This window comes from Miniopterus schreibersii (genome assembly GCF_964146895.1).
Source record: "Miniopterus schreibersii genome assembly, chromosome: 20".
Lineage (NCBI taxonomy): Eukaryota > Metazoa > Chordata > Mammalia > Chiroptera > Miniopteridae > Miniopterus > Miniopterus schreibersii.
Genome location: NC_138122.1, coordinates 9,984,085 through 10,000,537, shown reverse-complemented (window position 1 = coordinate 10,000,537; position 16,453 = coordinate 9,984,085).

The window sequence follows — 16,453 nt, the reverse complement described above, 5'->3', positions numbered from 1 at the left end:
GACTCATGTCAGTTCCCAGGGAGCTTTTAGCATTTGACTGCTTCTACCAATCCCCCTTCCTACCTCTGTATACATTTTATTTTAATATTGGCTTTCTCAGAACCAACAAACCCTGACCTTTATCATGTCAAATTCCTATGTCACACCACATGTAGCTGAAACTCATTTTGCCATGAAAATCTAAAATATTGCACCAGATCCAGATGGGTTCACTGGTGAGTTCTACCAAACATTTAAGGAAGAAATTGAATCAATTCTCTGTAATTCTTTACAGAAGATAAGAGCATAGAGAGTACATCCTAACTTCTATGAGGACAGCATTACTCTAATCCCCAAACCAAACAAAGACAGGCATATTACAAGAAAAGAATACTACAGACCAGTATCTCTCATGAACATAGTTTCAAAATCCATCAGTGAAATATTAGGAAAGTTAATCCAAAAATGTACGCAAATAATTATAAACCACACCTGAGTAGAGCTTATTCAGGGATGCAAGACTGGCTCAACGTTTGAAAATAAATGAACCTAATTTTTCTCACCAACAGGCTATAAAAGAAAAACCACATGATATTAATAAATATAAAAAAAGCAGTTGACAAAATTCAATACCCATTTATAATAAAAACTCTCACTAACCTATGAATAGAGAGGAACTCCCCCCAACTTGATAAATAATATTTATAAAAACACTAAAGCTCACATTATATTATATCCCCCTAAGATCAGGTACAAGTCAAAGACATCCCCCCTTGTCATTACTTTCCAGTACTGAGCTGAAAGTTCAAGCCAGGGCAATGAGGCAAGAAAAGGAAATAAGTGTACAGAGTGGGAAGGAAGACGTAAAACTGTTTTTGTGCATAGATGGCATGATTGTTTATGTAGAAAAACCAAAAGAATTAACAATAAAAATAAGCAATGATAGTAAGGTTGAAGAATTCAAGGTTAATTACAAAAGCCAATTGCTTTCTTTTATATCAACAATGCAATCCCAGTCAAAATCCCAGCAAGTTATATTATGAATATCAATAAACTTATCCTGTAGGTTATTTGAAGAGGCAACAGACCCAAAATAGCCAACACGATACTGAAGAACAAATTTGGAGGTCTGATAGTACCTGACTTTAAGGTTCATTATAAAACAACAGCAATTAAGACAATGTGATATTGACAAATAATAAACAAATAGGTCAGTGGCACAGAATAGAGAGCCCAGAAATAAATCCACCTAAGTATAGTGAACTGATCTTTGCCAAAGAAGAAAAAGCAATACAACAAAGCAAAGATCGTGTCTTTAACAAATAATTCACATGCAAAAAATAAAAGTGAGAAAGAGGCCTTATATCATTCACAAAAATTAATTCAAAATGTTAATTTTTTGGTACAGCACCAAAAGCATGATCCATGAAAGAAATAATTGATAATCTGGACTTCATTAAAATTTAACAATCCTTTTTTGTAAAGACAACGTCAAGAGAACGAAAACCTCTGTGAACTTCTTAAAATTGTTCTAAAAATAAAGTTATTGAAAATCAAATATCTTTATCTCATTTTGACCATTTATTTGTTATAAATATTGTTACCCCTTATGTGTATGTATCTCAGTGCACCTTTGTAGGTAAATGTATGAATCACACACAAGGAGATGTGTGGACTAACTTGTTTTTATCTGCCCTGGAGTATGTCATTGGATATATCGCACAAACTAATACTATTTGAAATGGATTATAATATCCGGACTCCTTTGGAACACAGTCTCATATCTTATTACCCTCAGAGTTTCAACGACTTTAAAATTGCCTAGCTTAAAGATTTTATACTAACATTTAAATATATATCCTCGTGGCTTCCCCTGAATGGAAACAGAGGAAATGATACAGAGAAAATAATGACAGAACCTGCTCGTACATTCAGGCATTATTTCTTTACAGACTTGACTAGTGCCATGAAATGTGGTTTCTGAATGCAGAGCATACACAGGCCCACTTGAAGAATTCTCTCTTGTGCAGTGTTCCCACCTTGAGTGCATATAATGCTGCAGATGTATTTGCCGGTCATATTTTCTCCTCTCAGAATCTGTGCAAAATACACCCGGTGTCACATTTTGTTTTACAAACAAAACACAAGAGAAGTAATCTTTTTCTTCCTCAGAAAGAAATGCATCCCTCCAGTTATGAATGATCTAAAAGACTAGACCAGAAGACAAAGATTTGTATTTTGACCGATATCTCTGTGAGAAAATCTCTAAGAGTTCTTGTCTGTTTGTTTTTAAGGGTAGGGGACTGTCACTAAAAGGAATAAACCCTGGCAGGGGAAATAAATGAATTTTTCAACCTGGTGCTATTTTGCTTTTGGCCCAGAAAAGCAAAACACATTTTCGCGATTAGATTTTTTCTCTTTCCTGTCACACGTACTGCAGGTTATAGAATGCAAATTATGGAAATTTGCCTGTTCTTTGCATTAGACACAAATAAACAAAAAATGCCAACCAAACAAAAGAATATTATTTATAATTTTCTACAATTGCATTTCTTTCCAGCAATATATAACCATACTGCTTCTCTCATTTTACAGCTTAGGAGGGATGAGAGAAATAATACCCATCCATTTTCCTGAGTGTATTGTAGAGAAAGAGCACAATTTGGTGGTTGTTTATTAATCAGCTGGCTTCGTAAATGCAGAGTATTTGACTTAAGCTCAATCTCCTCCAACACTAATATCCCTACAGCATGTTATCTATTAAACCCTTTTTCTAGGATTAAAATCTACCCAGTGAAGCCTCTGGTGCTGCAATCATTCAGGATTCTAAGGCTTTCTGGAGACTTTGTTCTGATGGAAAAGTCATTTTTTTCCAGGTACCATTCTTCTGGGCTCTCCCAGGCTCAACAGCTGTTCCTAGTGTCCCTCTCAGTGCCTCCACTCTAATCCCTGCCTTGAAAAAGAGTATTGTGGTTCTGGCTGCCAAAGGGGCTCGGCTGTCATTAGAAAAGTTGAGGGTCAGTTGAAAACAAGATTGACATTTCAATTTAATATATTTTTTACCACCACCCCCATAGCAACCTGTCTCTGATGTGGCCATAGAAATCACTGTAAAATGAGGATTTACTCCTAAGGAAACTTCTTAGAAAAATCCCTAAAGCTATAATACCTTTATCTAAATAACTTCAAATTCCACCATTTATTTTTATATTTGTACTAAATATTTAAAAGCTGCATTTGTATATTTAGGGTTTTTTAAAGGCATTGACATTGAAATAAGTGGGGAAATATGCCATCTTTTTTCTTTTTTTAAAAAAATTCATGTTTTTTAATTTTTTCAATTATAGTTTACATTCCGTATTATTTTCTATTAGTTTCAGATGTACAGAAAAGTGGTTAAAAAATCATGTACTCAGAAAGATGGTGGCGGATGGAGTGGAAGCTACATGGACACTCTCCCAGGACCAAACTGGAATTACAACTAAAACATAGACAAACCATCCTGAATAATCCACTGCAACTGAAGACGGGCTGGAGAGGAGGAAACCAAGGAGGAAAAGCGGAGACCCCAGAGACTGGTATGGAGGCCTGAGAGGGCTGGCCGGGCTCCCACAGACAGCAGCTGAAGGTTGGAGGGATATCTCAGCTGAGGGGGTTCCCACTGAGGACTCTGGGGCCTAAACCCCAGGCTGGGCTTCCCAGCCAAGAGCACCAGAACTGAGAAAGGTGCCCACATAGCATCTGGCTGTGAAAAGCAGCCAGGCTTCTGTCTGCCAGGAAGAAAGTGCTGGAAATGCAGGCACCCTCCTAAAGAGCCAACTCACAAAGTTTCGTGTGCAGCCACTCACCTTGGGCTCCAGCAGGGGGTGGGCCGAGGGGACTGGAGCTGTGTGAGGAGAGTCTAGGGTTGTGGGCTCTAGAGATAGAGCTCAGAGGCCACCTCTGGATTCCTGTGCTGAGTCATTCCCCCATATGGCAGAGGCAGACATTTACCTTCCAAGCAGCTTTTGCCTGAGGGGGAAGCAATTGCCCCACCCTGCTGGAAAACCTCTTGCCCTACCCCATGGAGTTTGTAGAGCCTGAGGCTCATTAAGAAAATCAGATTAATCAGCCTGCAGGCAGAGGCAGACCTCAGAGTGCTTTGAGTCTTTGCCTGATCTGCTTCTGGACCCAGGCCTTGGAAAAGCTGACTTTGGTATGCATCTTGGTCCTGTCCAAACGCACCCAGCCCCAAAAGAGGGAACCTCAAGCCCAGGGGGACAGATGAATTTCCTCAGGAAGTTCCATGTGGTGTCCTAATGTTACGTGACCTTGCTAAGTGGGGAGACTATTCCTCAGACCCTCCCCCTGGGATGTTTCCCTTCTGCGAGTCCAGGCCCACTGATGAAAAGCAATTAACACTCCTGGACTCTTGCAAATTTTCAATTAACGAGAATCAACCTTGTCAGGCTCATTAAATAAGTTGCAAATAGGAAGAAGGCAATAGACTGTAAGACAAAGTGGGGAATATGTTCATTGAACATTGTATAAAAAGCATTTAAAGACATTAAATCCTGAAGTCCCAGGGCTCTCCAGGTAACTTATCCTTCCCATGGGGCTGAAAGATAGGGTGGCTAAAGTTCCCTGCAGGAATTCTGTGCTTTGGGAACAAAAGAACAGAGGTCCCAAAATATCCACTGCTAAAAAAATACCTCTTCAATTTAATACATACTTAAGAAGGGAATTATCTTCCCTGAATGAGGCATAAAAAGTGTTTAAACTCAGCCGTGGAGCCTCGGCCCTGATTTATGTTAAGTGGACAATGATTGATATCACGCAGTAGAGGAATACCTGAAAAATTGCCTACCACAGTCACACAAATATCAGAAGAATTCATCATAATTAATGGCATTGCTCAGAGAACCAAAGGAAGGCTGAGGAGTTTGCATTTTTCATAAAGTGCTGACTGTATTATTTGTTTCAGGTCAGAATTACAGCGCCCAGGCTCGCTCAGCGGCAGCAGCTCCCGGGCAGGGGCTGTAAACACGCTCTGGCCTGTTTTCATCTTCAGCCTGAATGCGCGCTGCCTGTTTCTCCAACACGCAATGTGGCAGTTAGCTTGACCTTCCTCCTAAGTTTTGGAGCGCCAGAAATCAGCAGGAGCAAAGACATGCAGACCCCAGTGCTCTCCCAATCTCCCGCTGGGGCTGTTCTAAGAAGATCGTCTGAATATCAGAGTAAAGTGACAGCTCAAATGATCACTTTGGATTTCTAGCAGAGCCACCGCTCAGGACCTCCCAGCTTTACATATCCGGGGAGGTGGTAAACCTTTTTCAGATGCAAACACAACACAAGAAGGGAAGGTGTCTGGCATATTTTGATTTCTACTATGTGTCATCTGAAATACTTCACATCCAGTCTCTTATTGAACCCTCACAACCACCCTGTGGTGACTGAATGATCGTTTCTATTTTGCAAAGAAAGAACTGAGGCAAGGAGTCGTTCAGTAAACTCACACTAGGTTACACAGTGGGTAGGTGGTAGAGCTAGGACTAGATTCAAAGACTGGATCCAGATCCTAGGATCCTTCCGTCCTCACATTCTAGAGGATACTATACAACCTCTAGGGACACGGATATTGTTTCCTTACTCTTGGGCCTCCCTACTCACCCGCAATATTTCCACCCTTATTTCTGAACAATGACAGATCCCCATGGATGTCATTTCTGTGCTATATGACTCAAGGCAGTTTTCTGATAAATGTTAAGAACACCCTTTATTCAAATATCAGAATTTCAGTGGGGTCGTTTGGCCAGAGCAGTGTGGTAAGAATAATTTTGCATCACTGAATTGCACTGTGTGTCTAATATTTGTGTGATACACAATCTGATTTTTTTCAGGCGTGGTCTACTTGCATCGATCCAGTTACACTTCCTCTCTTTAAAGATGGTGTTCAGATAGATACTGGCTGTCTGCCTCTGTGGTTATGAGTGGTGGATGGATGCAATTTTCTATGGCTGTGGTGTCCTTGGGGTTCAGCTTGGGGACCGTCCCGGCCCATGGTAAACTCACTAAACCCTAGGAGGTCCTTTGGAAGATGAGCTGCTGGCCTAGGCTGGGGTCTCCCGTGGGAATTTCACTGCAGATGCGGAGGCCTACTCACCTGGTGCTGCTTTTAGCTGGGATTCCTGGGTTATTACATGGCTCTGGTCACAAGAGGTTGTGGAATTAACCACAGCTCTTCCAGGAGGCCGTTCACACATTTCTCACGGGCAGGCCTGACGTACTTAGCAGCTAACATCCCTGTGCCTGTGTACATGACCGGGAAGGCTGGTGAGGCCCATCATTTCTTCACTGCGCAGTTAATTCACCCTCTAAGAATGACAGTTTCCTGACTACTCCGAAGGCCCTGGGGCTGCTTTTCTTTGGATCAGAGCACTTTGGCCATTTGTCCAGCAATAATTTATTCTGTTACTTTACTGTCGTCGTTGATTTTCCATTAAACCGTGAGTTCCTTCGGAGTAAGCACAGGCCCATTTTTACTTTGCTTACTGTCTTGCACATGACCTGGCACCCAGCAAACATTGAATAAATGGCTGGGGAGTGAATGGGAAGGGACTAGGCACAGCTGCCTGGGCGCCACTGGCATCAAACCCAGGATCCCGGCCTTGCTGTCGTGGGGCCCTAACCATGGCAGCTAACCAGCCGTGGCCGACAGCCGTCAGTCTAATGCCTAGGAAGAGCAAGTTCCAAGAGCAGCCTCACCGAGGTCAGAGAATGGGCATCCTGCATAAAGACAGAATCCACACTGCGGTAAAGCGCTGCCTTGAGTGTCCTTTGCCAGGCGTACTTCGGTATGACTAATGAGTAGAGATAACTAAATGAGAAAGGGACTTAACTTTTAAGTTTTCTCCCCCCTAAGGGAGTGGTTCTATTATTTCAGAACTGCCTCCACCATCATCCTAACTGCTGTTTTGTTTCTCTTGCAGATATCACACAGCTCCCTTAATGGAGCGTATACTATACGCAGAGAGTTGATAAACCTAATGACCAGGAAAAGCACTGTTGGCTTTTTTTGACTTTGGACTGACTTCCAGAGCCTACAGCCTGAAGGAAGTCAGGCAGAGTTTAGCTTGATCTTCAGCATAACTTGGCCAGCAGTTTCCCTGAAAGTTAGGAAGACTGGTCAAAGGCAATAGAAACTTCAGTGGGAGATGGCATCACACCAAAAGGAGCCCGGGCATCTGGGCTTCTGGAGCTTACCTGAGGAGATCTGAAGAACAGCTACTCCCTGAAAGAATTTGTACTTATTCTATTATTTGATGACAAGAATAGAAATGTGCGTGGGGTGTCGGGAGCATGTTGCAAAAGATGATGTTTACCTACCACTTCAGCCAATTCAGTTTCCTATGGAGCAGGAACAGCTGAGAAAATCCTGCAAAACATAGTGGGAATATTAGATAGACTTCCGACATGGTTTAAAATTCTGACTCTACTTCTTACTGTGTGGCTTTAAGCAAATTATTGACCCTCTCCAAATTTCATGTAAAATGAAAAAACATTGCCATTGGCATTGGGTTGCAGTAGGAATAAGTGAAACTGCACACAAACTCATACTAAATGCCTACCATGTAATAGGTACTCAATGCATATTTAGTTTCCTAGACCACCTAAAGTTTGAAACATGTGCCTTCATATCCTTTACCTCTGGAGTAGCCTCCTACTGGTTTTGTGTATGATTGGCTCCTATCAAATCCTGCAAAGGAGGAGTCTCCTCTCTGAAGCTTTTTTGGCCTTTCAAACAGAATTGCTCTCCTTCCTCAGGTCTACATCCAGCTTTGTCATCAGACTTAAATGATCATATGCATCACCATGTGTTAAAATTATTTATATCTGACTTTATTTGTAGCAAAAGAACCTCTTGTTATACTCTCTCTGAGCAAAGGTAAATAGCAAGGGTTGGGTTATCAATGCTCTGAGTCAAGTAGGAGGCAACTTTGTATTCTGATTGTTTAATTCTAAATTTTAAGACAGTAGGATGCCTTTGGTAGGAACCAACATGCTTTATTGGAAGGAGTATATCATAAAAAGATAATGTGATGATGGGACCAAGGTCAGCCAACCAATGACAGTACTTTCACTAAACTGAAACTCTAGTAAACTGGTGGCACTTTCACTACTGAAAGGAGCTATTCATTCTTATGAGTCATCAGATTATTTAAAAAAGAGATAAAAAAACTTTCATACTCCATTGGTAGACTAAGAGATACTGTAAAAAAAAATGTCCTTGAGAAATAACTCGGCACCAACTCTGGGTCATTAAGTGAGTCTGAGAGAGGAGTAGGAGGAGCAGGAGTGAGATAAGTGGTTTTCATATGTGGAGGGAAACAGGGGGTCCCTCTGGGGTCCTGGGGCTTTGCACAGGAGTACCACTGTTGTTGCTTTTTAATTTTTTATATATTGTTATTGATTTCAGAGAGGAAGGGAGAGGGAGAGATAGAAACATCAATGATGAGAGAGTCATTGATCAGCCGCCTCCTGCACGCCCCTGACTGGAGATCGAGCCCATAACCTGGACATGTGCCCTGACCGGGAATCGAACTTTGACCTCCTGGTTCATAGGTCAATGCTCAACCACTCGGCCACGCAGGCCAGGCAGGAGTACTGTTGTTTTATGAAGAGATAAACACACCTGTGCCCTGGGTTTGCCAGCAATGCCAAGCTGTTTCACATTTTAAACTCAACTCAGTTATAAAATCAACGGGTCCCTCTGGAATAGAAATGTGTCAGGACCACAAGCCCCTTCTCCAATTAGTATCAACAATCCAATACCAGTGCCTGAGCTAGAGCTTTTGTCAAATATGTGTCGCTGCAGAGCTGGCCAGCCTGGATGGTGGCCTGAGTCTCTTCCTGTTTCCCATCTCATCCTACTGACCAATACACAACCAAAATGTGCTAATAAAAAGTTCTAGATATTTTGAATAGTGTTGTCTCGGAAGGTCTGGAAAAGCAGACAGGCAAAAATCACTTTGTGAATATTTTATGTAAACACACGCACACACAAAAGGAAAAAAAAACAAGCCCACTGTATCATTTTCTGGGCTTTTCTCATTCTAGTATGAAAAAGCATGTGTGTGTGTGTGTGTGTGTGTGTGTGTGTGTGTGTGTGTGTGTGTGTGAAGGACAGCGGTCTTGGTGGTAGTGGTGTCCGGACCTAGAATTATGTACCAATAGCCTGTGTTTATTTCAGCTTTCAGTTAGAAGAAGCTCAACATTTTTATAAGGCAACTTAATACTGTTTATGTGTTTGTTGCCTCAATGTAACATAGATTTTTTTAAGGTTAAGGTCTAGGACTAGTGTAGTGGTGCATCCCAAATGCTTCTTACAGAGCCTGGAACATGGTAGATCACCAATAAATGATTATTGATTAAATAAAAGGCAATGGGAGGGTAGTGAGATATTTGAATTATCTGATAATTTGAGTTACTATCAGATAACACAAATCTGATAATTCCTAAAGTTCATTTGTACTCTTAGGAGCAGTATCCGGTGGAAATTTATCCCTAAGCTGCATGATAGTGGTGGCATCCAGACTGGCTCTTACTATATAGTCTTTGCTGAGCCCTCGTGAGATTGACCACCTAGTGCACTCCCAACTCTTAATTTTGCAAGATTCATAATGTGAATTAACCATCCTCCTTCTGTCAATCTGAATCTTTAAAATTTCCACTGGTTTTTCCTGCCTAAGACTGTCTTCCACCTTTGGTACCAAGCTGACCCACCGGGGTATATTGTTCCATGTTTCCTTCCACATAAGGCATATGAATTCCAGATGGTAGACTTTCCCATTCTCATGTCCATTCAGAGAAAATGCCCCCCCCCCATTCTTTACTGTGTAAACCAAAGAGGTGACTCCAGAGATGGACATTTCAATCCAGGTTATGGAAAGACAGAATTTATTTATGTAGTTTAATATACCTGCAGTTATTGGCTTATCAATTGCCCTTTGGTCAGATATTGCTAGAAGTGCCTACTCACACTGATTTTAGAATCAGAAAGTCAAAGAGCATGAGGTTGAGGTTCAACCTTCCTCACTAACCAAGTCATTTCGGTTTTATCATGAGTTGTCCAACACAGTAACCACTAACCATATATGGCTACTAAAATTTTAGGGTAAATAAATTAAAATTAAATCAAATTAAAATTTTAATTCTTCAGTTACATCAGCCACAATTTAAGTACTTGGTAGCCATACGTGGCTAACAGCTACTATATTGGAGATAACCAAGAGCACATCTTTGTCATCATAGAAAGTTCTATGCATAGCTGTAGAACCTACATCACTTAGAAAATTTACAAGGAAGTACGTTTGGGAGGCTACCTTAAGTTGTGTGTGTGTGTGTGTTGCACTTGGAAATAAGAAACAATTATTTTGATCAATTTGCTACTTGTACGTGATGTTCCACAATGTTTGAGACCTCTTCTTATGAATGGGTCTACTTTTGGAATGGTGCATGAATGAAAGAACTATCCAATACAAGGGCTAGAGAACTGTCACCAAGTAAAATCATGCTGACTATTACCTTTCTTTCACATCACTCTGTTTTTTTTTTCCATTTTATTTCTGTTCAGATGTTTGCATTGTTGGGCCTTGAGACTGAAATTCCATAGAATGTAGAGCTGACCGACCCTTTGCTGTTCACTGTAATAGAAACAGAAATGGCCTGTCACAGCAGGCATGATGGGGCAAGCGGGGCCTAGGTCATAAACTGCAGTTCCTCTTATGTCTGAGCAAAACTCTGGTGGGGTCCTGGGGCCAAACGCCTGTATAGAACCAACATGCCAGATGGATGTTTAGCTGCAGAGTCAGCTCAGGATTAACCAAGAGTTGACATTTCTTCTTTCGTCTCTGTTTCCCTGACCCTGCTTTCCCTCACCCTCTCAAATTCTCCCATCCCTACCTTTCTCCTCCCACCTCTAAGCATATATTTACTGAGTGTTCACGAGATGAGAGAAAGAGGAGCCTACAGTCAGGAAAACAGATTACAAAGGTAATTATTCAAGACCATTTTGATAGGTGCAATACAGGATAAGCAAACAAAAAGCCTTAATAACACGAGACTTGACCTGGCCTGGAAGGTAAGAGATGGAGGAATAATGAACACTGACATTCTGTTTACCTTTCATTCATTAATCCTTCCTACATGGCAGGCTGGGTATCTGTGCTCTACAGAAATGATACTCCTGACATTTCTTTCATGGAGACTGAGCCTCTCTGAGCCTTCTGGCCAAGATTTCAAGGCTGGTCTCCTGAAGCTGTTCCCAGAGCAAGAGTTAAGAGTTACTGCAGGTGAGCGGAATGGAAGACAGTTGGGGATGGATGAGGGGTGTGGGGGTGCTACTGTGAGCAATTTTCTATAACACAAAAATAAATTTGTTCTACCAAAGGCTCAGGAGGAGAAAGGTGAGGGCACGCACATACTTCTCTGTTGGCATTTATGTTTTCTTGGCAGCTTTGTTACTCCGGACCCATCAATGTCAACTCATTGATCCCGACTTAGCTTGTTGGCTCTCTCCACTGGATTCAAAAAAAGTGTTGCTACATTATGTAGGCTCCCATGACAAAATATACTCAGCTGTCCCCAGCCCTGCAAGCCTGCCTTGGCCTCTGTGGTTACACTGTGAGTTGGGCTTTTTCTATCTATTCATCTCTTTTGTCTTTCTCTATTATTGATCTTTAGATCACAGTATCTTTGGCTTTCAGCTCCATCCTGTTGAGATTCTGACGGATGGTAAGCTATGAGCTGTTAATCGCTGATGCCTCTAGATTCGGAGTGATTGCTTACTAAAGGGTTCAGGGTCTTCCTGCGATGACATTTAAACAATATGATAATGTGTGCAAATATCTGTAACATTGTGTGTGTGTGGGGGAACACACAATCGCAGGCGTATGCTTACTCTTTTCTCAAATGGGCTCCTGCAGGGTAACTTTTGGAATGCAGTTGTCCCCTCACAGTGGCTACCAAGGGAATCAGGACTCAAATTAAGGATTATTAAAAAGACATTCGCACTGAAATATGTTATTACTGCAAAAGCTGTTCCTGCTTTAGCAAAATGAAGTTAGTGCAGCAACTGGCATCGACAGATGAGGCTCTAAATGAACGTTCTGCAAAGCAGTCCTGCCTTTGCACCCTCATAGCATGTTCCTCTCCACAGTTCTGTCGCCACAAACTCTGGCTGCCGGGCGGGCTCAGAAACCAGGAGGCGGCTTGGCTACGGCCTCCTGCGTTCGCCTCAGACGCTGGCTGCTCCTTCTTGGCCTTTGGGAAACTGGAACTTCAGTCTTTGGACACTCCATTTGGGAATCTAGCATTATTGCCCTCCGTCCAGCCAGCTATTTGATTTGTGCTGCGCTGTATGTTGGGTTTTCTAGATGAAAAAGACGCGGGCCTGATCTTCAAGGGCAGCATTTTCGCAGCTTTCCCCACACTCGGCCTTCCTCTTGTATTCTTTAGCTCGCTTCCTCTATCTGTTCACCTCCCTCTAAAAAGCAATCTCCCAAACACACCAGACTCATCATAACGGCTGCTGCCAACATCCTCGATGCTTCTTGAACCTGCTCTCTCCTCTAGTGTTCTTCACCTTCATCATCCTCGGTCTACGACGGTGTCATCATGTGTATCCTGTGTAGCTACACTGACGCCCTAACTGGTCTCTCTGTCTTCAGTCTCGGCTTCCCCGCTCTGCTTCTCAGGATCCATCCACCACAGATCAGAAGTGAGATGCAAACCTCACCAATCACGTCTTTTACTAAAACTCCATCCAGCCCGACCTGCGTGGCTCAGCGGTGGAGCATCGACCTAGGATCCAGGAGATTGCGGTTTGATTCCCGGTCAGGGCACATGCCCGGGTTGCGGGCTCCATCCCCAGCAGGGGGCGTGCAGGAGGCAGCCGACCAATGACTCTCATCATTGATGTTTCTCTCTCCCTCTCCCTCTCCTTCCTCTCTCTGAAATCATAAAGATACATTAAAAAAAAAAAAAATCCATCCACAGTTTAATGGTGGGCATAGAATTCAGTTTGAGCACCTGAACTTGGCATTAACAAGCCCTTTCCTTCCTTTTTCAAGCTTTATCTGAATTCATGTTTCCTCTGAAATACATGTAGTTTTTCTATGGAATTCTCCACCACAGCATGACTCATCCCCCACTCCCATCTCTCTCTTTCTCTCACTATTCATACACATATGCACATGCTGACACACACACACACACACTGGCTGGCCAGATGATTTATCTAAAACTTGTCTGTTGCCTGGAGGAAGGCTCCACCGAACCCCTGGACATCCAGGCTGAGTTGGAGAACCCTTATCTATGCTTTTGTGAAACTACCTCCCATAAAAATCACACTCCACAGGTGGGTTTTTTACAGAAAGCTTTATTGAGATTTGATTCACATTTTATACAATTTATTCATTCAAAGGGTACAATACAGCGATTCTTTTAGTATTCACATAGGGCTGTGCAACCATCAGCACAATCAATTTTAGAACATTTTTAGAACATCAGCCCAAGGATACCTAGTACTCTTCAGTAGTCACTTTGCATTTCCTACCAAACGCCTCAGCTCTAGGCAACTACTTGCAATTCTTATTTCATTAGATTTGCCTATTCTAGATTTCTTTATAGATAGAGTCATACAATATATGTTTTTTTTGTGACTGACTTCTTTTAGTTAGCATGCGGTTTTCAAGGTTCATTCATGTTGAAGCATATGCCAGATCTCATTTTTTTAAAATTTCTTTACATTTTGAATATTGTACTGAATTGGTATACAACATTTGGTTTATCGATTCATCAGTTGGCTATTTCGGTTGTTTTCAATATTTGGATACAATGAATAATTCTTCTGCGAATATTCCTATGTAAATTTTATGGGGACATATGTTTTCAGCTCTCCTGGGTAAATGCCTAGAAGTGGAATTACTGGGTCCCATGGAAATTCTGTGTTTAATCTTTTGAGGAACTGCCAGACCATTTTCCACAGTGGCTGCCCCACCTCGCATTCCCACCGGCACTGTACAAAGGTTCCCATTTTCCACACCCTGAGGACTCTTTGAGTTCCTTGCCTTTTAGTAGGATGGTAGCTTTACGCTTTTTGTAGATCTCCTTCACCAAGTTTAAGAAGTTTTCCTCTATTCCTAGTTTACTGAGAGTTCTTATCAGGAACAGGTGTTGGGTTTTGTCAAATGCTTAATGATTTTTCTTTTTAGCTTGTGGATGTAATAGATTACACTGATTGATTTTGAATGTTGAATGAGCCTTGTGTACCTGGGATAAATACCACTTGGTCATGGTGTATAATTCTTTTTATTAATTTTAGGTTTTGATAGGCTAATATTTTGTTGATGATTTTGCATCTACGTTTATGAGAGATATTGGTCTACAGTTTTCTAGTCTTGTCATTTTCAAGTTTGATTTTTGTATTAGGGCCTCATAGAATGAGTTAGGAAGTGCTCCCTCTGCTCTGTCCTCTGAAAGAGATTGGCGAGACTTGGCATAATTTCTGCCTTATATGTGTGGGAGAATTCACCATTACTTCATCTTGGCCTTCTGCTTTATGTTTGGGAAAGTTACGAATTATTGATTCAAAGTTTTAAATAGATATAGGCCCATTCATATGATCTATTTTTTTTTTTATTGTGTGAGTTTTGACAGGTTGTGTCTCATAAGGAATTGCTCCATTCATCTAGATTGTTGAATTTGTGGGCATAGTTAAAACTGTGGTCAAATTTGAGGATTTTCATGTGGGTTCAAATTACTTTTTAAGGTTTGTCCTTCTTAGCAAAATTGTGCCTTCGGCGTGAAAAACTTAAGTATTTCTTGTGACATAAGTCTGTTAGCAATACTCTCAAATTTTGTATATCTGGGAATGTCTTTATTTTGCTTTATTTTTAAGGATTGTTTACCTGGATATAAGATTCTTAGTTGTTAGCGTGCCGAATATGTCATGAACGGCTTGCTGGTCTCCATTGTTTTTGGCGAGAAATAAGACTTTAATAGTATTTCATGTCTTTTGTGCGTGGCAAATTATTTTTGCTTGCTGCTTTTAAGGGTTTTGTCTTTATTTCAGTATTTTTCGTATTATGTGTTGGGGTGTAGATATCTTTGCATTTAATTGACATAGAGTTTCTTGAGCTCCCAAGATTTGTAGGTTAATACCTTTTATTTGGGATATCTGCCATTATTTTTAAAACATATTTTGAATATTTTTCTACATCTCTGTCCTCCACTTCTGCTAATGTCATTATAAACATCTTGCACTTACTTTTATCTGAAGCTCTGTTTTCTTCTTCTATTACATATTTTCTATTAATATATCTTCAAGCTTATTGCTTTTACGTTTTTGTCAAGTGCAATATCTGAGCCCCTTTCTGTATTAAGAGCAGTTTCTGTTGCCTGCTTTTTATTTTTTATGTATGGTCACACTTTTCTGTTTCCATGTCCTATAATTATTTTGTTGTAAACTGGACATTGTGGATAATTTAGCAGCTTTTGGTCCTTATCCCCCCTTCCAGGGTTTTCTGTCGTTCGCTTGTTGATTTTTTAGCGATGCGGCTAGAATATCTGATTAGAGTGTATTTCTCGCACAGAGTGTGCAGCCCTGAGGTCACTGCACAGAGAGCGCAGGCCGGGCACGCGCGCCGCCTGGGGGTGACGGGGCTAGCAGGGCTCCCCTTGCCTGCGCCCACGCCCTCTAGAGCTCTCTGCCTCTGTTGGGGTTTCATCCAGCTTTACAAACTGCGCTAATTGCTGGTTAATGAATTGTTCTGTTGTTTTTGACAACGCCAAAAGGGCATAAATTGCTCCTTAATCATTTAAATCTGGGACCCCGTGCGGGGATAGTTTTGGAAGCCAGCCTTTTGAGGTTAGCTCTAACCTCAGGTCTCTTGGCTGTTTCTTGCAGTGGTTCTCTCTGGTAAACTAGATCAACCAGGGTTTATCTTACCACTCTCCCGTAGCTACCTACCTCCTCTTAAATGCTTAACCCTAAAATCTCCATTGTTTTCAAGACTCAACCTTCCCCGTTCTCTGTTTCAATAGTGTTTCTTCGAGAAAAGTTTCAAACTGCTCTCTTCTTATGGCCCGTCCCTCCCCCAGGGGGAATCTTTAAGCCCCTGACTTGGAACTGGGGTAGGGACGGAGGCCTGCTGCTCTCAGAGATATTCTACTTTACAGCCCGGGTGCTGATGGAGGCACTAGCTTCTGCTCTTGGCTGGACTCTCCGGCATGGAAACTCCTCCTTACAAGCAGGCCGGAGTGAGGATGATGAGGGCTCATCGCCTTCATCTGGCCAGGCCTCTGCTCAGGCAGCGTGGCTGGGCTGAGAAAGGGGCTCCCGACCTCCGGGCTGGGCTCACCTGGGCCCAGCCTCTGCCCGGGGAAGCTGCGGTCAGCGAGAACTGCCCGGGGCCTGTCCCTCCCGGAGAGGACT